Here is a 25479-nt window from a genome sequence, read left to right on the forward strand (position 1 = left end):
TCCTCCTCTTTCTGCTCTCTGCTCTCACTTCCTAACCTGAGAGAAGCAACAAAGCCCAGTTCCCATCCCACCGGGTCTTGGGTGCGGGAGACAGCCCAGCTTCGTGCTGCAGGGTGGCTCCTGGCCCACCCTCCCGCCTCCTACAGGGGCTTTCCCCTGGCGTTGTTCCTCGGGGGGGCCGGAGGTCACTGGGAAAGAAACTGGGGGATCACAGAAGACCATCCATTAGCCCGGAATGCACAGGAAGCCCCTGAATGGTGGCCACGCAGACATAGAGCACCCTGTCGTGCCCTCCCGTGCCTGGGACCCCAGCAGGGCCGGTCCTGGCCTGCCGCAGCGAGATGTGGCCCAGCGATTTCTCTCGAAAGCAGAGTGACCCCTCTGCTTTGAGGCTACTTCTCCTTCCCCAAGGGTGGATCCACAACTGACTCTCCTCCCCTCCTCCATCTCTTTGCTCGGGGCGCTGATGTCCCCACACTCAAGGACTGTACCACCCACCAGTGCTTCTCAACTCAGTTTCTTTAGCCCCCCCCTCTTGCTTTCCTTCCGTGCTCCTTCAGGGGACCTGAGGAACAGAAGTCTCTCGGGCTGGCACATCCAGTTCCCCAAAAGAGGGTGCAGAATGCAGAAAAGCAAAATGGTGGCCCTCCAGCCTGGGCTGACCACCAAGGGGTACTTTGTGCCTCAACGGGCAGGCCCCGTCTGACTCACCCCTAGCCTGGGGTCCACAAACACAGGGTCCAGGGAGCATTTCCCTCAGGTTCTCAGGTTCTTAAAGGTCTTCAGCGCCTGGCACATAGAAGGGCTTAAAAACACATGTTGTTCCTCAACAAGCTGAACTAGTGTGTGACCCAGCAATTCCACTCTTAGGTGCAGGGACTCGAGCAGAGACATGAACACGAATGTTCAGAGCAGCATTATTCATAAGAAGCAAAAAGTGGAAACAGCCCAAGTGTCCACAAACGGATGAATGGATAAACAAAACGTGGGCTATGCATACAACAGAATATTATTTAGCCATAAACAGGAATGGAATTCTGACATAGGCTACAACATGGATGAATCTTGAGAGCATTCTTTTTTTTTTTTTTTAACGTTTCTTTATTTTTTGAGAGACAGAGAGACAGAGCACGAGGGGGGCAGGGGCAGAGAGAGAGGGAGACACAGAATCCGAAGCAGGCTCCAGGCTCCAAGCCGTCAGCCCAGAGCCTGACGCGGGGCTCGAACTCACGGACCGCGAGATCAGAACCTGAGCTGAAGTCGGACGTTTAACCGAACAAGCCACCCAGGCGCCCCGAGAGCATTGTTAAGTGAAAGAAGCCAGACACAAAAGACATTTTTATAATGCATGTGGTGGGGCTCCCGAGTGGCCCAGTGCGTCAAGTGTCCACCTCTCGGTTTCGGCTCAGGTCATGATCCCAGGGTCTTGAGATCGGGCCCCCTTTGGGAGCCTGCTTGACATTCTCTCTCCCTCTCCCTCTGCCCCTCTCCCCCTTCTAAGAAAATGCATATTGTAGTGATGCGGTGTCCCTTGGCAGCCAGGGCCCCAGGGACCTGGAGTTATCCGCCCTTAAGGTGAATAACCAGAACCACGCCTGTTTTCCCGGGCCATCCTGACTTTAGGACTGAAAGGCCCTCAGTCGGGGCACAGCAACCCCGCTCGCTGACTCTCCCTGCACTGGAATCCTGCCTCCTCCTTTCTGTGGGCGCTCGGGCAGCATGGTTATGTCGTCTGCGTCTCGGTTTCCTGCCCTGTGGGTGTGCTGCGGGATTAGATGGGATAATAAATAATAACACTAATCTCAGCCAACAGCTACAGAGCACTTACTATGCTCCAGGCATTCTTCCCAGCCAGGGCTTCTAGCACGCACGTGAACCCCTAGGGGTCAGCAGGTCTGGGACAAGGCCTGAGACCGCGCGTTTCTAATGAGCCCTTGGCGATGCAGAAGGTTCTGGTCCACAGACCACACTCTGGGTTCCAAACTCTGTACGTATGTTAGTCCATTTAACCCGCACGACACCGGAGGGAAGATCTCTGGGGTCCCCACTCCACATACGGAACCGGGGGAGAAAGGAGGTTCAGTGACACCCAAGGTCACATAGCCGGGATGTGGTGGTGGGGCCGGGACTGGAACCCAGGGCAGTCTGGCAACAGGCCGCAGCACACTTTTCTACAGCAGAGATCATGCGGGGAAAGGATTCGGCATGAGGCCTGCCAAGGAGAGACGCCTCACCAAACGGTAGCTAGAGTTGTTCGCCAGTTACTGAGAAGCACCTTGTCCTTGAGAAGACCGGTCATCTTTTCAGACTCGTCGCTAGACCACATGGTCTCTATTGTCCTTCCCTCTCTCATCGCGTCTACGGGCTGGGGACCGCCCTTCCAGCCAGGGTTTCAGTGTCTTCTTCTTCTTGTCTTTGCTTTTCAGTAAGTTGCATGGGACTCCCCGGGAGCTGGGCCCCAGGGGCAGGCTTCTCTGCAACTCCCGCGGCGGCATCTATAGCACATAAGGCGACAGAGTGGAGACCCCCACCCTCTCATTCAACAGGAAGCCCGCCACCGTCCCCAGGGGCGGGGGTGGGAGGGGGCGGGCAGAGATGATGGCTTCCTCATATCTGTAATCCCCGGTGCCCAATCCAGAGCCTGGCACAGGGCTTAACAAACACCGAGTACCTGTTAGCTAGCTGTGCCTGCGCAGTCTCACTTTCCCACTCTGTAAAATGGAGCCATTGATCCCTACCTAGAATTCTAGACGATTGAAGAACAAAACTCTCTCCCAGGAAATCAAACAACTGAAGAATAATCGTTTCCCACTGAACGGACGATCTATAATGAAACACCTAGTGTATGTTTAGTACTATGGTAGAGGGAGAGAGAAAGAGAGAGAGAGAGAGAGAGAGAGAGAGAGATCGGGCACAGAAACCTCTCTGTCCCCCATCTGGCACTTTTGTGATTTGTCACAGCAGATGGTTCTAAGGGAACGAGGAATCGAGAGGCGGACTGCGTAACGCAATTGAGTGCTTCTCGGCGTTCTGACCAGGGTGTGGGAGGGAGCCCAGGACGGCTCTGTGAGAAAAGGGGAAGACAGGCTTGATCTGGATGTTGATCAAAGTCCAAGAAAATATTTGGATTTACAGACTGGAGGAGATTTCCCAAGCCAGAGAAATACCAGGAGCTGACAGCTGTCACCCCGTCCCCCGTAGGCCCTGCTCAGTCTCCTGGTCCGGGAGGGCGTGCGAGGCAGAGCGAGGGCAGACGGGAGGGCGTCCCCCGGCTGGGCTCCTTGGAATGGGTTTTTTTTTTTCCAGAGGGGGCTGTCCTGAAGGGGTCCCCTCCCGCCCAGGCAGAGCCAGGGCCCCTGGAGCCTTTCCAGCCCTCGCTACCCCCCCTTCCAGCCTGGGCCCTCCACGGGGACAGCTTCCAGAGATCTCCCTGAATCCATATGTGGGTTTTGGCTCTTCCTGTTTTTGGCTCTGCTCAGCGGCAGGGGATTTGAGGGGCGGTTGTGTGATTTGTACAGCTGTCATTAGGGTAATTGCATGATATTTTCCCAAATTTCTCCTGCAGCTTCGGGCTGGGTTTCCAAACTTCCTGCCCTAACAGGGGCTCTGGTGAGAGGGGGCTGGCTCTGAGCCTTCCCAGCAGCTGCCGATGGTGCCCGGGGGCAGCCCTCCCCACAATTCCCCATGGGACCGGGCACCAGGCCACTGCCAATTGTACCCAGTGTCACCTCCCCCTCTCAAAATGGAAACAGATACAAATCAACCCATGTCTTTTCTGAAACAGCAAAGATGCCTTCTCATGATGCCAGGATCTGGAACGTTCCCTCACGGTCCCCAAAGAAGGATGGCAGACCAGAAGCCTGCATCCCATTTCTCAGCAACTTATCGACCCAGCCCTAACGAAGGGTCTCGAGCTGGCTTCGGTTAGTGCCCAGATAGCTGGCCTTGAAAGGAAGTAGACAGTCGTGTGGGCCTGGCCCAGGTGGGGAACCCGAACGCTTTCAGCAAGGCCAATTAATGGGTGACAGGGTGACTCAACGCTGGGGACACGTTTGAACCTGACTGCTGAAGGATTACCTCCCTCCCTTGTCAAGTGGATTTGCCCACCCGCTTCTCACCCAGCCTGACAGGTTAATGCTCTGGACTGGCTCCTGCAGCCTTCCCGAACACACACGGGTGCACGTGCACACACACACACACACGCTGTGAGAAGGAAAACAGCCCCTTTTTTCTGCTTGTGTGTGGCGGCTGGGGGTGAGAAGAAGTGGGTCCTAGCTCCACACCTTTTCAGAAAGGGGAAAGGGAAAAAGCGTGGGGGATGCAGCTCCCCAGACCCATCTTCCTGGACTACCCAGAGGAGAGTCTCCACCGCGGGTCCTCTGAGGCCGGAACAGCCAGGGAGATCCCGGGGCATATCTGCCGGCTTTAGGCCCCGGGGGCTCATGTTCCTTCTGACCTGCTGGCTGGGGAGTGGGACACACCGTGGAGAGCCTCGTCACTTAGCATCGCGTCTGCTCCAACATGATGCCTCCGAGTAATGTAATTTATATTTCATGCACAATTGAAGCAGCTAATGGTGTAATTCTCCAAGGGGGAAACAAGTTGTTATAGTGTTAATTACATTGCAGGCGTGTTCCCTCCCCTTTGCCCCCCAAGTGCTCCAAGGGAAGATACCAGGTAGCAACTGAATGGGTCTCCCAAGACAGTGGCTTTGGTGGGTTCCGCCGACGTCAGGGCTGGGCAGTGGCAGGACGGCCAAGGGTGTCTTCTTCTTCCCTGCTGGGGGCGGGACGGGGTTCCGGGGGAGGGGGGGGGGGTTGGACTTGGCTTAAACTGCCTGGTGGTCTGGGTTTCCTTGTCCAGCCTGATAGTGGAATCTTGCCGGGCTGGGGTACTTCTCTCCGTTCGCAGGGACACTGCTGGGGAGGGGAAAGCACAGATGACCCACTTGGGAAACAAGGGAAGACGGTGAAAATAGACCAAATCCAGCCTTGAGGTTGGAAGAGGACACCGCGGGGTGTGGTGGTTGAGCACGTGGCCTCTGCGGGCAGACGGCTGGGAACGGAATCCCAGCTCTGTCGCTTGTAAGCTGGGAAACCCCCAGGGAGATTGCTCGGCCTCTGTGTGCGCGCCTCAGTGTTCTCTACTGTAAAATGGGGATAAGAAGTCACCATGGAGTTGCAGTGAGGAGTCAGTGCATCAGTATGTAGGCGGAACGCAGAACGCTGGCACGAAGCACGCGCAAGGCGATTGGAGGGAGGATCACAGGCCAGGAGGGAGGAAATGTAGTTAAACTGTAAGACGGTTCTGTTAGTCTCTGTGAAGTGGTCCCGGTACATATTTTTTTCTAGGTTCATGGAAGCTACATCTACCGAAAAAGAACAAATGTCTTGCTTTTCAAAAATAAAGGGGAAATGTAGATTTGAGGAATTGTAGAACCATACAATTGAAGGCGATTACTAGAAAAAAAAATGTTAAGTCGACTATTAAAGAGGTGGTTTTTGAATTCCTGGCAAAAGAAAGAAAGAAAGGCAGGGGCAGAAGAAGGAAGGGAGGGAGAGAGGGAGGGAGGGAAGGAAGGGGGGAGGGAGGGCCATTGCGACTCAGCATGGATGCATTATGTACAAGTGAGGCCAAACTGACTCTGTATCTTTTTATAGATAAATCAGACTAAGTCACCCAGTAGATCAGGGAGAAGTAATACACACAGTGATTCTTAATTTATGCAAAGCATTTTACAAAATCTCACAGCTTATCCTTATGGAAAATATGGACAGAAATGGGCTGGCTGGTAGTATAGTTTGCTGCATTGTAGTTGACTGAATAACCTTATGCCCCTGGGGACTTGAACCCCACTCTGGTACCCATTCCCGTGTCATCCAGGGTAGGCTAACTCCTGTAACAAACATCCCCCAAATCCCAGTGGCTCAGGCAACAAAATCACTCGTTCCCATCATAGCACAATGTCAGCAGCAAGAGGGGCTCCCAGAGTCTGGGGCCCCAACCAGAGTCTTTCGGACACGCGGGTTCTTCTGTCTTATGATGCCGCCATCTTTAATTTCTGGCCTCCAAGGCTTCCGGGGAAAGGGGAAGAGAGGAGAATCCTGTGTGGGAGATGTTTACAAGCCAGGACTGGAAATGGTCTATCTCATCTCCACCCACATTCCACTGGCCAGGATTCAGTCACATGGGACCATCTGACAGCGAAGGGGCTGCGAGATGGGGTTTAGCCACGTGGCCAGGAAGGAGAGGACAAGATGGGTGATGGTGATTGCTAGCTGGGTCTTCCACGGGTATGGATGTCAGTCCGTTGATGTCAGTCTTCAGGAAGGCCTCTGGGGGCAGGCCAAACTCCGTCTCCTGCCCTGCCCTAAGCAACGTTACTGTTGTTAGTGACTGGGGTGAAGTCATAGAACGGGCCTTTTTACCCTTTTGTATGTAACTCTCCCAGGCGACGTTATGTAAAGGCAGCTTGCCGGGGGTGCCCAGTAAGAGAGAGCCACGTGGCCAGATCTCACACTGAGTGGATTATTGCAGAAATGGAAGAATTCAACGTATCTGTAGGGACTGGCTTATCGCAGAGACCATCTTCCTCTCCTGCAGGGGGCAGGAGTTCACGGATCTCCACTCGATGCCGTCTTACGTGGGACTGGACCACTTTCCTGGACTCCCCTCTCTCTGTGTGTCCTTCTCCTTCTCCTGCCTCCTAGCAGGCCAGCTGACTCTGGACAGGAAATCGGGCTTGTGTAGCAAGTTTCTAGGTAAAACAGAGCTGGACATAAAAACTGTTATGGTGGATGAAAAACTAAGCCTCGGAAAGATTTCACTGGACTGGAGTGAGGAGCTAAAGTCAGGGAAATTCAACTATATCTGTCAGGGCCCCAGCGGGAACAAATCGCACACCCGGGAGGTTTAATTGAAGACAGCGTGACCAAGGGGCTACGTACAGAGGCGGAGGCAGGGTTAAGGGAGTGCCTGTTGAATGGTGACACATCCAGGGGCTGCCGAGAACAGGGTGCTGTGACCGCTCCTAGGGCTGTGCCCTAGACTACATGTTGGTGTCCCTTGAAACGCATATGCTGATGCGTGATATGAGGAGGCAGGGCCTTCGGGAGGTGATCAGGCCATGAGAGAGGAGCCCTCACGAATCAGGGTTAGTGCCCTGATAAAAAGACACACGAGGGCTCGCTTCCTCCTGCTGTACGTTCTGCCCTATGAGGATTCAAGAAGACAGGTGTCTGTAGACCAGGAAGCCGACCTCACCAGACACGAGATCTGCCATCACCTTGATCTTGGACTTCCCGCCCTCTACAACTGTGAAAACTCAATGGCCTGCCGCTTCACCAGCCCGAACTGACAGCCTCAGAGGGCAAGAGGAACGAAGGGTTTGCCACAGTTCAGCGTGGCAACCACGGAAGAAGGGCCACAAGACAGGGGCTGTGGCTATAGGTAGAAAATTGCAGCCAATGCCAACAGGACGACCTGGAAGAGAGACTTGGGGGGGGTGGGACAAATAAATACCCAACATCGCCCCCTCCCTCACCTGAAACTCCCACGGGTGCCTCCAATTGACCATAACCAAGAGGGAGCCAGAGGACCAGGGAGCCCAGTGAAGCCATCTACAGTGGTCAGCTGCTGAGAGACTGGAACAGAGATCAAAGAATAGATATGCAGGGGGTGGATAATAACGAGCACAAAGAGGAACAGAAATCCGTGTAGAATGTTACATTCGGTTTAGAAGATCAGTTGCATAAAGAGGAGATGGGACATATTTCGATGTGAAAGGAGACACATTTCATTCATGTAAAAAGTCTCAGCGGTGTGAGTAGCTCTAGGTTCTGTGGGAAGCACCTGTGGATGCATTCATAGGATCAGGGGGTCTCGTTCATGGGAGGTGATGGTGCATGGGCCTACTGCTTTCTGCCTTGATCAGACCACTTGGGGGTTCTGAGCTAGGCTGAGTCTCATACTTTAGGAAGAATATTTACGAACCTGTATTCAGAGAGGCCAACCAACACACTGAGGGAGTCTGAAAACTAAGTCTAATGAGGAAAGGCTGAAGGGGATGGGGAGCAACACTTCGGCTAAAGAGAAGATGCCTTAGAGGAAAAGACTGTAACTTTCTCCAAGTATTAGAAGGGCAGAGAGGAGGCCTCCCTTTCAGGACATGCCCCCCCAACCCCTTCCATGCCCCCAGATGGTATCGTACCACTTCTATGAATTCCCGCAGCAAACTGTGGTTTGTCGCAGACTTCTCCCACCCAGGTTGTCCATTTGGTTGTCTGTCCTTCCTACTAACGGAGGACAGAGACTTTTTCGTCACTGCACCCCACCACCTACTGCTTGGCTCCTGGGTGGTGCTCAGAGTCTCTGTTCGAGGAGTTAGGTGCTCCAACAGGAGCCAGGGGATCCCCTGCAGGAAGGCAGAGAAGGGCGTGCATGTGGTGGACGGCAGTGAGGAGGATCCCTTCAAGGGTGGAGGCCTGCAACTGTCGACCTGCGAGTCTGGACCGTTACGTGCTCGCCAAACGTAATGAAAGTTACGAAACCTTAGTTTTCTCACTGCCTGTGCAGGTGCTTTGAAGACTGCAGGGGCTAGTATATTTGTAAAGAGCTCAGAACACGGCAGGTGTTCTGAAAATGGCCGTCGTTGCTATCACTCTTTGAACAACTCAGGCCGGTGTTCAACTCAGGCCCTCAGACTAACTTGTCTTAGGGCAAATCCTCCAGAGGCAGAGCCCGAGACAAGGATCCACGTCAGGCGACTTCTTAGTAAATGTTCTCAGTAAAACCCAGGAGGGAGTGAGGAAGTGGAACGTGGGTCTAGAGAAGGAGCCCCACAAAGGTGTGATGTCAAGTGAAATCCCCCAGAGGGTGACGTTGGTGACAGCAGAGGTCACACTTCATCCCCGGCAGGAGCATGGGTGCTGGAGGACTTACCCCACCTTCATACACACCCATCAGTTCCTGGGCGAGGGCTGTCCCCGGGGGAAGTCAATTCCTTGGCACTTTTGCTCTCCTCGCCCCCAGGGGCCTGCGGCAGCTTCTGAGAGCACATTGGGCTCTTGTCGGCAATGCTCCCCAAGCCGGTTTTTCTGAAGCCGTTTCCTTCTTTTTCTCATCCTAAATTTCTGAGACGCTGCCTTCGGATCCAGTCCCATCCCTTCTTTGCCTCCATGTGACAAGTTCCTCTGGACCCTGGGGCCATGTTTGCGGTCCTGGGGGCAATCAGGGGGTCATCAGGACACTGCCACGCCCACTTTGTCACTTGGCTAAGGTTTTTTAATTTAGGAGGGCCACACAGCTTTTCTCTGGAGCCCCCTACCCTGCAGAGGTGGGGAGGGGAAGAAAAGGCCCAGCATGCCCAAAATTCAGGTGCCCTACATCTCAGGGGGTGTGGAGCCAGACCCTTGAGCTGCCTCCAGTGATCTCAGGGGACCTGAAGGATGTGCATTTTGGACTAAATGTGTGTCCCCAAAATTCATATGTTGAACCCCAATATAATGATATTTGGAGATGGGCCTTTGGGGGGTGGTCACTGGGTTTAGATGAGGTCATGAGGGCTCGATCCCCAGACGTAGAGGCTGAGTCTGAAGATGTCCACAGGGGCCGGGTCATACGGTGCAACTGCCCCACGTTCAGTGTTCAGCGCAAGAGAGATGCGAGGCCACTGGAGGTTTAAAAGCAGGGGCACCTGGGTGGCTCAGTCGGTTGGGCGGCTGACTTCAGCTCAGGTCATGATCTTACAGCTCATGGGTTCGAGCCCCGAGTCGGGCTCTGTGCTGACAGCTCAGAGCCCAGAGCCTGCTTCCGATTCTGTGTCTCCCTCTCTCTCTCTCCCTCCCACACTCATGCTCTCTCTCTATCTCTCTCTCTCTAAAATAAATAAACATTAAAAAAAAATTTTTTTAAAACAGGGGTGCCTGGGTGGCTCAGTTGGTTGAGCGTCCAAGTTCAGCTCAGGTCATGATCTCGCAGTCCCTGAGTTTGAGCCCCGCATCAGGCTCTGTGCTGACAGCTCAGAGCCTGAAGCCCGGTTCGGATTCTGTGTCTCCCTCTCTCTCTGCCCCTCCTCTGCTCTCACTCTGTCTCTCTCTCACTCAAAAATGAATAAACACTAAAAATTTTAAAAATAAATAAATAAATAAATAAATTAATTAATTAATAAAAGCACGTCAGTGGCGGGGGGTGGCCTGGGCAGTTCAGTCGGTTAAGCATCCGCCTACAGCTCAGGTCAGGACCTCGTGGTTTGTGGGTTCAAGCCCCGTGTCGGGCTCTGTGCTGACAGCTCGGAGCCTGGAGCCTGCTTCTCATTCTGTGTCTTCCTCTCTCTCTGCCCCTCCGCTGCACGTGCTCTCTCTCTCTCTCTCTCTCTCTGTCTCAAAAATAAGTAAACATTAAAACAAATTTTAAAACGTGTCAGGGCTATGACCTTATTTGCATGGTTTTGGCTGCCTTGCAAAGAAGGGGTGTGAGTGGACTCCAGGAGGCCAGTTAGGCAGTCCAGGCTTACAAACGCCCTGATGAGTTTTTTGTCCACTGTCTGGTCGTCACCAAGTGTGTTGACTATGTCCCACATCCCTACCCTTTGCCCGCCGAGGCAAAAGCTTTCATTGCTGTGGTTGGCTAGAGGGTGAAGGTTTTTCTCAGGGCTGGGCTGACAGAGAAGGCACGGCCTCTCTCCTTTTTAAGGGTCTCTTTTTGTGCTGTGCCATTTGGCACTTATCCCAAAAAGTAGCAAATTTAAGACCAGAGGCTGTGAAACGTGGGCTTTGGAAAACATGAAAACCGCTGCAAAACTCAGTACAAGTTGACATTCAGAGTTTATTTCTAAAAATGGAGTGTTTGGGGAGGGATGAAAGTCAGTGTTTCTAATGCTAGGGGAGGGGGATCGCTTCCATGTGTTCCAGACCACATGTTGGAGGCTATTGGGCGTAGCATAATGGCTATGAACGGGAGATCCAGAGCCAGCGCTCCTGGGTTCAAATCCAAGCTCTGCCACTTACTCACAGAGTCCCGTGGGGACACAACCTCTCTGCGCCTCAGTTTCTCCCGGTGTGTAAAACAGGGGACAATTAGAGTAACTATTTCATAGGGTTTGCTGTGGGGAGCTGTTGAGTTAATAAACAAAAGGCCTGGGGGGCTCGGTCGGGTGAGCGTGCCACTTCGGCTCAGGTCACGATCTCGCAGTTCATGGGTTCGGGTCGTTGGGCTCTGTGCTGGCAGTGAAGGTGTGCGTGTAGCAGACAGTGTCGTGCTCTGTCCAGAGCCCCTGGGATGCCTTTTGTACTGCCTTTGCGCCCCCACTCGAGAGCATGCTTTTGGTGCCCTACGCCTACAGCCTGTCTTCCAAGGACTACCCTCAGGCTGCCGGGCCTCTGCCTACAAGGGTGGGAACTGAAAATGCCTGGGACCTTTTGTCCCCCCTCCTCTGCCCCCCACAACTGCTGACGAACCACTGTCCCATGGTCCCTGACCTGGGGTGGGACAACACAGAGGCATAGCGTGCCCTCCTCGGTTCCCCTGTACAAGAGGCTGAGGCTGCCTTCCCAACGACCTTGCCCGAAACCACCCCTTGGCCTGTGTCCCCTCCTTCCTGGTGCTGTCCCCACTCCCTTCCCAAATTCCCGTGGCACCTCCTGCGTAAATCCCTTACACGTGAATCCTCATTTCATGGTTGGTCTGGGGTGTGTGTGTGTGTGTGTGTGTGTGTGTAACCTCACCCTGAACAGTCCGCTTTTTAAAAGGGGAACCAGTATGAGAATTCCGTGGCATCCAAATCTGGATCGGGGGGGTCATGTCTGCATTATGTGGGTAGACACCAGTGCCCTCAAGTCAAATACCTAAAGGAGGCGGGAGGAAGGAACAGAGTCCCCGCAGCAGAGACAAGGAGGGGGCAGTGCCGGGAGGTGCACCCATACGTGTTTTTCTCCAACCTGCTTAGAGAGCTAACACCTCACTGGCTGGCTGGGAGGACCGGGCGGGCAGGGAGGCTGCTGAAGAACAGAGAATACAGGGCTGGACTTGCCGGTTCCACGGTCCACTGTGCCTTCTCAGGCCGTGCACCGCCACAGGGTCCGGGACAGAGACAGAGAAAAAGCGAGAGGCGCAGAGACAGAGAAATTGAGGGAAAGAGAGACAGGCAAGGAGACTCACAGACAGGCAGAGAGACAGAAATGTTGAGAGAGATAGGGAAAGACAGAGACAGGGGCGGAGAGACAAGAGAGGGAAAGGGAGATAGCCAGAGAAAGATAGGAAGGAATAGAAACAGAGAGGCAGAGACAGGAAGTAAGAGACACAGAGAGATACTCAGAGGCTAAGAGATTCAAGCGCACGCAGATGGAAGCTGAGACACACAGAGACAAAGGGAGGAATGGAGAGACAGAGGAAAGCAGGAAGACACGTAAAGGGAAAGAGACTGAGAGAGAGGTGGAAAGCGAGGGGTGCAGAAACAGAAAAAGGAGGGCAATTCAGAGAAGCCGAACGAAGCAGAGGGGCAGACAGGAGAGGGGAGCGGGCTGCCAAGGAGATAGCCAGAAGGGCGTAGAAGGATGCCCGGGCGTGCTGTCAGGGGCTCAGATGGGAGCCAGCCGCCCCCGAGCGGGTGTGGCGACTGTCCCCAGCCCCTCCAGCCAAGGGACGAGACTACACCACCGTGGCTCACTTTGAATCAAAGCGGAGGGTCCCAGCGTCCAAGAGAATCCTCAGGGCCCCGAGGACCAACTTCCTTCAGGGGCTCCGAGACGCCCAGCATCAGGGCCCACGCGTGGCACAAAAGCGCACAGAGCGTCCAATCTCCCTCTCAGCCAAACCCTCCTTAGCGGCGGGGTTAGCGGCGGGGAGAGGCCAGTGGGCCTCGCCTTGTCAGGAAGCATGTTTTCCCAGGAGCCGCCGCTGTTCAGATGTGCCGTGAGCAATTGCCACTCTGCACGCCTTCCCCCGGCAAATTATTCTGCTGGAGTTTCTTCCAGCATTCGGAGCTGCGCTGCTGTAAATGCCAGAAATCATGTACATTAAGCCCAGAGTGACGGCAGGCTTATGGATGGATTTACCTTCAAACAGAGGCCGCGGAGGCGCCCGGTGTGGGGGGCAGCACTTTATGGATGTCGCTCTTCGCTTGCCGAGGCCTTAAGCGGTCAAGTTGGCCGCGTAATCAATTTCTCATGTCGGCCTGGCTGCGGGCCACAAGGTCCCAGGCAGGGATTTGGGATGCAGCCCCTCTACCCACAGTCCGCTCCCCGAGACCTCGGCCTCTCCTCTGAGGGGGACGTGTTTCCGCCTGCCCGGGGTGCTTGGTGGCCGGGGACCACACTGGCCGGGTAACACCGAGCCAAGTCAAGCGAGTGTCAAATTCCAGGACCTGCCCTCCCTCCTCAGAGCCCTTTCCCCAGCGCCCCTTGCAAAGGCTCTGGCCCCCGCTCTTTCCCCTCCCCTGCTCCAAAGCTGGGTCCGGGGTCTCCGTAGGGCGTAGGTCTGAGCTCAGCCACTCTCGTCCCATCATCCACCGTTTGGCCTCTCTGATCCATGAGGCTTGGGTCACTGGTTTTGCCATCTCATCTGCATGGCTGTCACTCAGCTCATGCAGCCTCTTGGGACCCCTCCCCTCACTGTCTTCCTTCAGCCTTGACCTCTCAGGGCTCCTGCTCTAGGCAAGTCCCCATTCAGCACCCAGTTAGCACCGATGAGCAGTCCCGTCAGGCAGCTCGGTGGCAGAGGTGTAATTCTCGGGGACACAGTCTGGGTCGAGAGACCCCTGTAGGCCCGTCACACAGACCCAGAGCCCCTGCCATACCCCGCCTGTGGCAGATGGTACTTTCCAAGGATGGCTCTTCTTGGTGACCTGGACATTCCTTCCGTGGAGAGGTGAGGTCTGTGTTCCCTTAACTGAAACCTAAGTGTGGTGGACATGGCCCCGTCCTGAGTCCAGGTCATAAAAGACGACGCAGCCTCTGACGGGCTCAGCAGAGCACTTAGGCTCGGAGCCCTGAGCCACCGCGTCTCGCTAGCCTGAGGCCGCCACGATGTAAGGGAGGTCAAAGCGGCCCATGCTACGTGACCACGTGGAGAGGCCGTGAGACCGCAGGCTGGGACAGAAGTGCCTGCCGCCCCCCCCCCCCCCCCCCCGCCCCCGGCTAGCTTCAATCCGCGTCTGACTGCAACCACATCAGAGGCCCCGGGGCAGAACCACCTGGCCGAGCCCTTCCTGAAATCTTGACCCGTAGAAACCATCAGAGATCATAAAATGGCTATTTTTACTGTAGCCCACGAAGCTTCTGTGAACCCCAAACCAGTTCTCCAAGGCCAATAGGCCTAAATAGGGTAAAAAGAGAAGACATACGGTGATCACCAAACCAAGAGTAACCGATCTAATCTTTGTTCGATCTTCAGAAGGGCCCTCAGAGAGCTGCAGAGCCCAGGGTATCGTATCTATCCTCATGGCCCGGCGCCCGCGTTTCGGAGAGGCGTCTACACGGCCGTGACTCCCTAACCCTGCCTTGGTGTATTCACGATCCAGCAGTCTGGAAAGCACGTGTGACCAGGATTGTTTGGCCACTTAATCCCCGGGAAATAATGAACAAGCAGGCGACATAGAGGCAGGGATCGTTCTCAGAAGCGATGCCTATGGTCCGCATATATCCAGTTCAGCATGTGAGGCATAGATTTTTTTCATGTGAGGCATAGATTTCCCCAGGGTCTGTGCTCCGCAATGCTGCCTTTACAGAACTCCACTCCTACATGGGGATGAGCTTTCCGTTTTCTTCTCCTACTCAGGCCGAAGGCCACGCTGAAGGACTGTAAGGCGATCAGATCCTGGAGGCGAGTGGTGGAGTATCAGCAATGCCGCCACTTCCAGCATGAATTACCCGAGGCAAGCGACCTAGCCTCTCTGTGCCTCGGTTTGCCCATCTGTAAAGTGGGGAACGTAGTGGGACTTTCCTCATCAGGCACGGTCAGGGTTAAATGAGTTCATTCACGTAAAGAGCTCCGACCAGGACCTGCCCGTAGCAAGGGCTGTGTAAGCGCTATCCGTTATTGTTATTGCTGGTGGTGTTTGGGGATTGTAGGTTACGGGCGCTAACAGATTCTGTTCAATTTATTCTCAGCGACATAACTGTCATGTGAGAAATTTAGCATCGCTCACACGTCCCCCTCTTCGGCATCAAGCCCCCTCCCTAACACGCGTGCGGACACACACATGCACGCACGCCCGTGCACGTACCCACACTCGGTAATCAGTGCCGGCTTGCCACAGGCCACACCGCGGCAATGTAGTCGAGCGAGAAGAACAAGCCGCTTTATCTTCCTCTCCAGGCACCAGCGGAGGAAACCACTTCCCGGCCGGCTCGGCAGCCTCCAGACAAGCAGGGCTGAGGCTGCCCCTGGGCGCCAGACCCCAGGACCCTCGGGGGCGACAGAGGCCGTTCCCGTGGGTCGCCGCCACTTGTCTCCTAAAGACAAGCCCCGTTTCCCGGCTTCCAAAGCCCCCTCCCTCATCGGGCTGCCGTGTCTGCTGCAGGCTTTCTGCACAGAGTCCCCAAGACGACGACGTGCTGCCTGGGGGGCAGAGGGGCAGGGAATGGTGTGAGCCACATACAGGGCTTTTCTTTCTAGGAGCAGGGGAGCCACTACGTGGATTCCTGTCTCGCGGCGGATCTGACCCCCAGGTGGCTCTCCCAGACCGAGGCTCTCCCCAGGGAATTAATCCAGCAGGGCCCAGTTGGCCACAACCCACGGAAAAGGCCCCAGCCTCTCACCCTGCAAGACTTTGACAATGGGCCGCACCAGGCCCCGGCGATTTTTGCAAAAATGGCTTAATGTCACAAAAGGGAAGAGTTTCAGAAATAAAGGAATCGGTCTCGTTTTGAGGGTACATTTAGTAAAAGGCAAGCGGGCACTTCAGGACGGCAGGATTTGGCTTCTAGTCTCGCAATCAGTTAACAAATGTTTATAGAGGGGCAACCACACGGGAGGCACTGCCGTTGGCTCGGGGCCCCTGTGCCAACAGAGTTCAAGGGCTTTCCCTTTCGGTAGGCAGCTTAGTGGAAAGCGACAGTTCTGGAAGCTCGGCCTCACAGCCCTCCAACTCCAGGGAACAAAACCGCACGAGGGCCCCAGCCGCCGAGCTCTGAGATCTAACCAGCACTCGGGCCAAGACAGCGCTTCCCACCCGCCACCCCGGCCACTGACCGAGCAAGGCTTGGTGCTACGGGGGTCATGTTCCTTGGAGAAACAGGACTCCCCTGGTGGCTGGCTCGTTTGAGGACAGTCTGCCGGCTTTGTCGAAACTTCCGGAGACTTCGGGAAAGTCTAGGCTGCTCCTGCCCACCTCCCTGCCCTCTCTCAGGTCAGAGGGCATCACAGCCTTTCGGGGGCTCTCTCAGCCTTGCCCAGCTGCTCCCTGTTTCTCTCACAGAAACGTCCCCCAGTAAAATCCTTGCACGTTTCATCATCTTCTGGCATCTACCTTCTCAGAGAGCCCATGTCGTTTTTCTCCTCCTCCCTCCGCACCGCCTTCCCAGAGGGTCCACCCCACCTCTAGCCAATATGGGCCCCTCGTGGACCCCTGAATTCGCTCATTCCTTAGGGGTCTGTTTGTAATTTGGCATCTCCCTGGTGAATGCTCAGTTCTGTAAGAACTGACAACATCCATAAGGCTCCTCACTGGTGGTTCTCAGAGGTGTTGCTGACCCATGGCAGGGAGGTCCTTGCCACTAAGCCCTTCCATCGGACTTCAAGACGCCTGTCTGATTTATTAAGATAACTCACAACGACTGTTGCACAGTGAGCCCACAGCACAATGCTAAGCTTTCTGCATGCATTACCTCATTTACCGCCTCTCTCGGCGCACACCCCCCACCCCCTACCCAGAGGATGCCCTTCCTCGAGACATTTACAGGGGCGCCTGACTGGCTCAGTCGGTTAAGCGTCCGACTTCAGCTCAGGTCATGACCTCACGGTTCGTGGGTTCGAGCCCCGCGTCGGGCTCTGTGCTGACGGCTCAGAGCCTGGAGCCTGCTTCCTATTCTGTGTATCTCTCTCTCTCTCTCTCTCTCTGCCCCTTTCCTGCTTGTTTTCTCTCTCTCTCTGTCTCTCTCTCTCTCAAGGATCTGATCTTATGAAGTGTGAATATTTTGCAAGAAACAACCAATACTCGGGTTGAGCAATGCCTGGCAAACGGCTGGGTAACAAAGTCCAGCTTGGCCCAGGCTAACAGATCATAGTCTGCTCCTCTGCTTAATCCTATCCTGCGTTAAGCACCCCCAGCTATTTCTTTCCTGTGTGCGCCTTGGCTTCTTCGTGTTCCAGAACAAGACCTCTGGGCTCCCATGCAGGACACATGCCAGGCATTCTCTGACCCCCTGAGCTGGACCTGTCCTCCCCAGCCCCCGACATTCACAAGTGTTGTCCGGCTCACCCGGAGACACGGCTCCACATACTAAACAGAAAGCCGCGGGCTGGCTGGCCGGGGACCTCCCACAAGGCACTTGGCACCCGTGAGCCTCAATTCCCTCGGCTGTAAAACAGGGTCACGGTGAGGATCAGAGAAGAGAATGGATTTGAAAATTACTGTGAACCCTTCTTACTCAAAGTGTGGTCCTCGGACCGGCGGGCAGCAGCAGCATCCAGAAGTGAGGTAGAAATGCAGGTTCTCAGACCCCACCCGGAGCCACTGAATCAGAACCGCTGGCCTCAGTGCACCCTTTTTTTTTTGTTAATTTTTTTTTTTTTTTTTTTTTTTTTTGGGACAGAGAGACAGAGCATGAACGGGGGAGGGGCAGAGAGAGAGGGAGACACAGAATCGGAAACAGGCTCCAGGCTCCGAGCCATCAGCCCAGAGCCTGACGCGGGGCTCGAACTCACGGACCGCGAGATCGTGACCTGGCTGAAGTCGGACGCTTAACCGACTGCGCCACCCAGGCGCCCCATCAGTGCACCCTTTTTACGCCCAGGTGATTGGTGTGCACACGGAGGTTGGCGGGCCTTGCGGGCCTTGCTCTCCAGGTATAGACGTTCCCCATTGTTTTCCCTTGCGGGTAAGTACCCTAAGGAAGGCGTTCTGGACCCATCCCTCTGCCTTTGCGCACGCCTCCTTCCGTTAGTCCTTGTCCTTCTCCTCCCTCCCTTTCCCCTCCCCAGCCCCTTCCTCTCCACCCAGTTCCGTGGCTTCCTCTCCTCTGGTCAATGGCACAGCCCTCCCCAAACCCACTGTTTCTACTGCCTCCGCGAAACGGGGAACGCGGGGGTAGACTCGGCTATATACACACGAGCCCAGAGAGGGCCACTCATCACAGCTTCGTGGCCTACAAGGCGTGGAGAGAGGCTTGGCAATGCACAAAGAGGCCCAGCCGGGGATGGGGATAAAACGCAGGGCCAGCTGACACACCCATTCACCTCTGATTCCAGGCCCCACTGGCTGGTGAACTGCCCCCATTCCGTGTACCCGATGTGTAATGTATGTTCTGTAATTATGGTGATGCTGTCTGTGTATATGTTAAATGACTATGGCAGTTAATTATTTGTGGGTAAACAAGGGATGCCTCTTTGCCCCAGGAGGGACTGAAAGACGCTCACTTAAGGAGCCACAAGATCAAAGCGACAGGGAGGGGGCAGGTGAGAGGAGAAGTCATTCTTCCCCTGGGAGCTTCTGGGAGGGAGGGGGTGACGTGATTTGGCCCTTCAGGGAGGCCCCAAGCAAGGCCGAAGGGCCCGTGGAGCAAGAGCAGACGGTCCTGGTTCTCAGGGATCGAAACCAAGGTGTAGAGTTGAGGGGGTGATCTCCAAAGACTGGCAGGAGTGCTCCCCAAGTGCCAGGCAGTCCACACACAGCCTCTGCCCTCCCTGGTGCTCCAAACAGCCCCAGGTAGCTTTGCAGGGGGGCACACATCCAGAACCTGGTACTTGTTGCAAATATCCATCCTCCCCTTCTCCCTGAGACATAAAACCCCCAGTTTTTCACCAGATATGTGCCCCACTCCCCCAGTAAAGGCTGTATGTCCCAGCCTCGGCTTGCAGCCATGTGTGGCCATGTGAGCAAGTCTGATTTATGGGATCCGAGCCAAAGCAACTTCTGGAGTGTGGTCTGGAGAAACGAGTGCCTCCCTCTTCGCTCTCTCCTCCGTGCACGCTAGAAAAGGGACTCGATGGGCGGCTCGAGCAGCCATCTTGAACCCTGAGGCAACTTTGGGTCTGGCAGCCATTTGTGCCAGCAACGACGTCAAAGCAAGTTACTTACACCTAGATCTTACAATCCCCATCCCAGTTACCTTACCAGCCTGAGACTCGAGACCCTGATGTGAGAAATTGATTTCTGACATATTTAGGTCACTGTTAATTTGGATGTTTTGTTATTCACAGGCTACCAAAATCAGACGAGAAAGATATGTAACATGGTGTCTTAGATCAGGTTCTCTAGGATGCAGACTTTTTTGAGATGGAAACTAGCGTGGAGGAGGTTTACTAGGTTGTGGTCTCCAGGTCAACTCTTGAGTCAGAGTGAGGGGAGAAGAGCGAGCAGGGGAAAAGCTGAGTGGCCTTGATGGGTCCCACAAGGAGCTCTAGAGTGAAGAGGGCTCTTCAAAGTTCAGAACTGCGACAAAAGGGCCGAGTCTGGATTCCTTTGCACTTTGGTTCTCTTGTCTCTAAAATGGATGTTATTGATCTTGCGTTTGTATGGAAGATAAGAAAAAATATGGGTGCGTGGCCAAGCTTACAGGGGAACAACCGTGAGAGCCAGCCTGGAGAAGACCTAAGAAGTTTGCGTATGTCCTCTGGGGGCCCATGTCTGTGTCTTGACCAACTGACCAGCAGGGCAGTGTCACTTCTCCAGAACCTTCCCTAACACGGTCACCTTCTCCAGTTGGGAGAATGCACAGTCACCTATGCTTAATAGCATCATGTCTCTTACCACGTTGGACGTGGCTGTTCACCTGGGACTCTTGAGCTCCACCGGTGATGCACGATTTGTTCGATCGATGAACTTCACCGAAGGGGCCAAATCCTGGTGATGTGGACAAGACAGAGACTATTCCCCTGACGCCAGGAGATTTACTTAGAGCGTCCCCGAGCCCCAATTTTCTCGTCCATATCTTGGGAATAATAATAAGAACAAACTGGGCTGTCCTGTTATGCAACTGGAGATACAGTGGAGGAAGTTTTCGTCAGTTGAGTCTAAGGGACTCCGAGGGATTGTGTTCAGTGCATACACTCTGGCTACATGGCTCTGCAAAATTAGGCAGCCACCAAAGTGTAGAATCAGGGACAATTGGCCACCTCCCAAGGGCAGCCCTAACGCCAGCCTCTCTTGCCTGGAATAGCAACCTGTTTGGCCACACAGGCCACTGGGTGAAGGCTGTCTGGTGGGGTCCAACCCTGGATATACAGATTCAAAGGGGCAGCTAAGACCGAGCAGTTAGACGTGGGATCAAGGCCACTGCACACCCGGCCCATGATGGTGCGGGGGCCCCCGGCATGATGCACACAGGACTAGGGTGCTTGGAACAGCTAGAGAGCTCAGCTTAGCCATCCTCCAAGGAAGCCTTGGCCGTGTTCTGTAACTGCTCCACGCCTCAGTTTCCTGATTGGCAGAATGGGGGACCATCATCGCTCCCGTGTCAGGTGACGGTAAGGGCTGAGCTAGCATAGGGAAAGCAATTAGGCGCTGTGTCCAGGGGCTGGGAAGGGAGAGGTGGCTGTGAGGGTCATCTGCACTCCATCAGTAATGATCACCCACAGGCCGCTGGCTGGCACACAGGGGACAGGCACCCTGCCCCCAGCGCCTGCAAAGGTGAATGTGGTCAGAGCCCGATGAAGGGGAAGGGAAGCAAGGATCTAGAGCTCCAAACAGAGGGAGGTCAGGTCCCTCAGGGCTATGCCAGGCAGGACTCTTGATTGTAAGGCAGAGAACCGCCACTCAAACTGGCTCAGTTAAAAAAGAAAAAAAAATACTGGCTCAGGAAACCAACATGTTAAAAGGTAGTTGGCTTCAGGCATGGCTGATTCCAGGTACTTTCACCAAATGATGACAAGATGGCCACCAGCAGTTTCCGGCTTACAGTTTATTAGCAGAGCGACCATGATAGAACGGGCGCCCTGTCCCCACAGTTCCAGAAAAATCCCCAGGGCTGCCGCTGTCTGGCTGGAATTGGCCTGCTTGGGCCATGGCCCACCCCGGGCCCCCGGGAGCATGGCTGTCTTCGCTTGAACTGCAGGGACTGGGGGGACGATGGAGAATGGATACTGACTGGTGAGGCAAATCACCAGATCTCCCCCTCAGAAGGCTTCGCTAGAGAGGTGAGACGTGACCCCCACCCCGCCCCTCCTGCTCTCGTTGAAATAGTAACGAGCGTTTGTTCAAAGCCACAAATTGCAAACGCTTGGCACCCACGCTGTTGTATCTCTTAACTCAGTGGAATCAATTCTACGCCCAGAAGTGGGACTGGGCCCGCGGCAGAGGAAGATTCATCTAGCAGCTGCGTGTAGGAGGGATCAAAGGTCGAGAACCTGGTGGAGGTGGGGGGCATCATCTTTAGCCCCGGGGGAAGGGCCCATCCTTGTCGCTTTCCGGTTCATCAGTAAAGTCCCAAGGTGGCCAGGCTGGAGGCACGAGGACAGGGGGGGACACAGGGAGAGATGTAGAAACTGGATAAGGACCTGCTGGGATTTGGAAGCAGGCTTTGGAGGAGAGACAGGCGAATTGAACACGATTCTCAAGTGTGGGCCGACGGAAGAGTGACAGATGTCTCTGGCAGAAATGGGGAACGGACAACTGAGGCCAGAGCTGTGGATTTCAGGGTCCCAACGTCACCACTGTGCTCCTGGGGGTGGCTTGGCCCTGCTGCGGTGAGGGAGGGAGGGTGTTGGAGCAGAGCAGGGAGAGCAGGCTGAGAACCAGACCCGGGGAGATGCTCACATTCGGGGAATCAGGGAAGGACGCGCTGCACAGAGGTCATGAAAGCCGGCCAGCAAGGGGGCAGGTGCTCCGCGGGGCCGGGGCAGGGCCACGCATGGAAAGGGCCGGTGGTGCAGATGAGCGGTTTCCCAGCCCCTGTGGTCCCGGGTCTTTGGAATGAGGCAGCTGGCGGGCTTCCTGCTTTCACAAGCACTGGCGGGACCATGGCGCATGTACCTACAACGGGTACAGCTGGGGTGGCCAGGATTCATACAGGCCTAGAGAAGGGGGCAGAAGGGTGTTTCGTCGACGCTTCGGTGATAATGAGGGAAAGGAAGGGAAAGCGGGCACATGATCTAAGGGAGATACTGGTGCAAGAGAGAAGCTGTGGCACCCCTACATACACTCACACACTCGCAAGCTTGTAAGCTTGCATACACACATACATACACGCTCATATACAAACAGGTGTGCGCCCACGTGTGCACACACACACACATACACACACACACACACACAGGCTTGAGAAGGGGAGGGAAGTCATCTCTGTTCTCAGAGAATTCCTTGGAGAATCCTCCCCAGATGCCATCTTCTCCTGGAACGAGGTTTTCCCACACGGACGTGCGTGCCCACACACACAATCACAGAGAGGCACCCGTGTCACGGGACGGGGGGGCGGGGGGGGGGGCGCCGGGGCCGTTTGGCCCACACTCAGCTGGTGAGGGAATGACACGGCGGCGGTGGGCAGGCACCGGGAAGAAGCCGGCCTCGCAGGGGCCCACCCTTGGTTGAGGCCAGGGCCCTGGTGCGAGCGTGGGTGGCTGGGCGCTCCGTCCTCCCTGCTGGCAGGCCTGGGCAGGCGCCGTCCCCAGATGTCAGTGCTAATGCCTTGATAAACAGGGAGCTTGCTGGAATGTGGCTGTTAATTGGGGATAGAGCCGCAGCCTTTAGCTCGGGGAGCAATGGTTAATGACGGGCCCGCTGGGGGAAGCCGCACGCTGTTGCCACTGTTCGTGTTCTGTCCTCTCCGCGTTTTAAACAGCAGTTTATCTAAAATTGAAAACACTTTCCTGGGAATAATTATTTCTTGGAAGCTACAGGACTGCTATCAGATTTCACAGCCTGCTGTCGGGCTGACCTTCTATAGGCCAAGGGGCCGGCTGCCTTTGCGGGGACAGCTTTGCTCCTGCCCTTCCCTTCTCCCGTGTCTTTCCTGGGTGCCCAGTGCACAGCCGCTGTGGGCGTGTGTGAGGGGGCTTTGAGGCCAATTTGGGGCCGAGTGGGAGGTTCACTGAGTAAAGGTGAGCCTGAGAAGGAAGAACAACAGGAGGGCGGGAGATGCTTCTAGCATTGCCAAAACCCACCTGAAAGCCTCAGGGTCTCCGTGTTGGCTCCCGGCTTCGGCTGAGCTCTGCCTGGTCTGCTGGAGCAGCCTGTCAGGGACAGGGGGCTGTGGTCGAGCAAAAAAGATCCTCCGCGAGCCCGTTCCCTCCTTGGAAGCCGTTTCCAAAGCAGCAAGCCCACGGCCGCAGGGGCAGGGCAGAGGGAGGAGGGGACCTGAGGCCCTGTTCAGACGTGCAGGGGCGCCCGTGGAGGGGCGCCCCAGAGCCGGGGCTGGCCTCTCCTTCCACACCCGGGTCTGGGCGCAGCTGCCCGGGTTGTGATGTGATGTGATGGAGGGGTGGGAACCCGCGCCAAGAGCTGACCCCACGTGTGCCCTCCCAGGGTCGGCCCGGGCCAGACGGCGACAGGGCCCTCAGCCCGGAATCATGGCCGCAGGCAGCATTCTCCTTGAACGTGGAGGGCAGTGACACAGACGGTTAAACTCGATGCGCTGGCCACAGGCCAGCCTTCCGGCTTGGCAATTACACACTGTCTACCTCCGCCTCTCCCTGCTGCCCCATCACCTCCCCGTCAGGCGGCTTTAATGCCGCTCGCCTCTTCCCGGCAGCGAATGTTTGTGTGTGGCGTTGCCGGGCGACAGTGGAGCAGGGCCTGCATTTTCCTGGCCCCGGGGCCCCTGGCGGAGCCTTCCCTCCGAGGGCTTTGTAGGTCTTAAGTGTCAACGAGGGCGTGAGCCACGGCCTGGAGAAGCACAGGTCTGGCTCCTGGAGAACAGCTGGGGATGACGGGAAGGTGGAGCAGGCCTTTCTCAGGCGCCCAGCCCCCCTGGGCAGTTGTTCCCTTCGTCCCCCTCCGCAGACACATGGCAAGAGATGGGAATTCGTTTTGCCAAATGCTGATAAAGACAGGGGCCACGGCTCCACCCCTCGGTGAGGTCACACGTGGCTCCCCGCCCACGGGAATCTGGACAGCAGGATGGACCGCCAGACACCCCGTAAACACCTTGTGCTCAGGGACACACTGGCGTTTAGAAGCACACCTAGATTCCCAGGCAGGCCACCAGCTGTGTGGCCTCAGCATGTCACCCTGCCTCTCTGGGCCCCCGCTTGCTGATCTGCGGCAGGGGGTAGCAATGGAGACCCCTACTCCGTTCGAAACCCGTGGGACTTCTTTCTTGCTGTGTGTCCTGAGAAGCCACCGTGGGGGATGTCGGGGTGGGAAAGAACTCTGTACGCATATAGGGGAAATGCAGGGACATACGTGAGCCAGGGTTCTGGAAAGGGACCAACGGGGGCAGGGAAAAGGAAACCAAGAAATACAAAATGATTTGATTTCGTCGGGGTGGGACCTCAGAGACAGACCCCTAATGGGAGAAGGTGCTTGCTGAAAGTTAAACTGAGAGCTGACGCGCTGGGGTCAAGGGCAGCCGGCCTGGAGCAGGAAAGGCCGCAAGACATGCGGGTCTTCAGGTCCCCCAGACCTTGAGCCCAAGTGTTTGCTGCATCCTGCCCTAGCTGTGTGACCTTGGGCAACTCGCTTACTCTCTCTGAGCCTCATCCATCAAATGCCCTCCAAGCACTGACCTCATAGGGTTGCTGTGGTTTGGCGTGTGGTAGGCACAGCACACAGTAAGTCAGGCCCTCAGGTTGCCTGGGGACGGGGGACATGCAGGGGGAAAACCAAGTAATCCCTTGAGGCCAGACGCAGTCAGCGCCAGAAGCAAGGCTCAAGAAACAAGCCACAGGAGTCTCAAGCAGCCCTGGCCAGGGCCCAGGGCTGGGGGCAGCAAGGGAAGTGCGTTAGTGAGTAACCACAAAGGGAACTGAATGGCACAGGTTCAATACAGACAGGAATGCTGAAGTGGGTGTCAAGGCCCTGCCCACGTCCCCTCCCCGCCCCTGCGCACAGAGGTGGCCGGGGAACACCAGGAGTTGTCTTCGGGCCAGAGGAGCCCCCCTGGCCCGTGTACAAGGCCAGCCGGAAGTGTTAGGGAGGGAACGCCCCCAGAAGCAGCCCTGACCCGTGGTGCTCAGGCAGTGGATGGATAATTGCCCCCAGCTCCCTCATTCTCTGGTGGGCACCTTAAAAGTATGTTTCGCACTATCTCCCAGAGATCCCCAACTGGAGTCAGCCTCAGTTGCCCCAAGGGCAATTGACTGAGTAGTAGAGCCGTTGTTGGATTCTTTCTCGTCCCTGCCTCGCTTCCCCCACTTCCCTACGTGGCCTCCCTGTAATCATTTTGCAAT

The 25479-nt window shown here is 55.6% G+C and overlaps 1 long non-coding RNA gene across 1 annotated transcript; it reads right to left on the reverse strand.

Annotated features, from left to right (window-relative positions):
- Nucleotides 1-21041: 21041 nt before the first annotated feature.
- On the reverse strand, nucleotides 21042-24082 carry LOC131502568 (uncharacterized). Its single transcript, XR_009257081.1, has 2 exons — nucleotides 23254-24082; nucleotides 21042-22167 (listed from the first exon to the last, which is right to left on the reverse strand). It is a non-coding gene; the product is annotated as an uncharacterized LOC131502568 (long non-coding RNA).
- Between the last annotated feature and the right edge of the window lie 1397 nt (nucleotides 24083-25479).

The sequence above is a fragment of the Neofelis nebulosa genome, chromosome X (genome assembly GCF_028018385.1).
Source record: "Neofelis nebulosa isolate mNeoNeb1 chromosome X, mNeoNeb1.pri, whole genome shotgun sequence".
Classification (NCBI taxonomy): domain Eukaryota; kingdom Metazoa; phylum Chordata; class Mammalia; order Carnivora; family Felidae; genus Neofelis; species Neofelis nebulosa.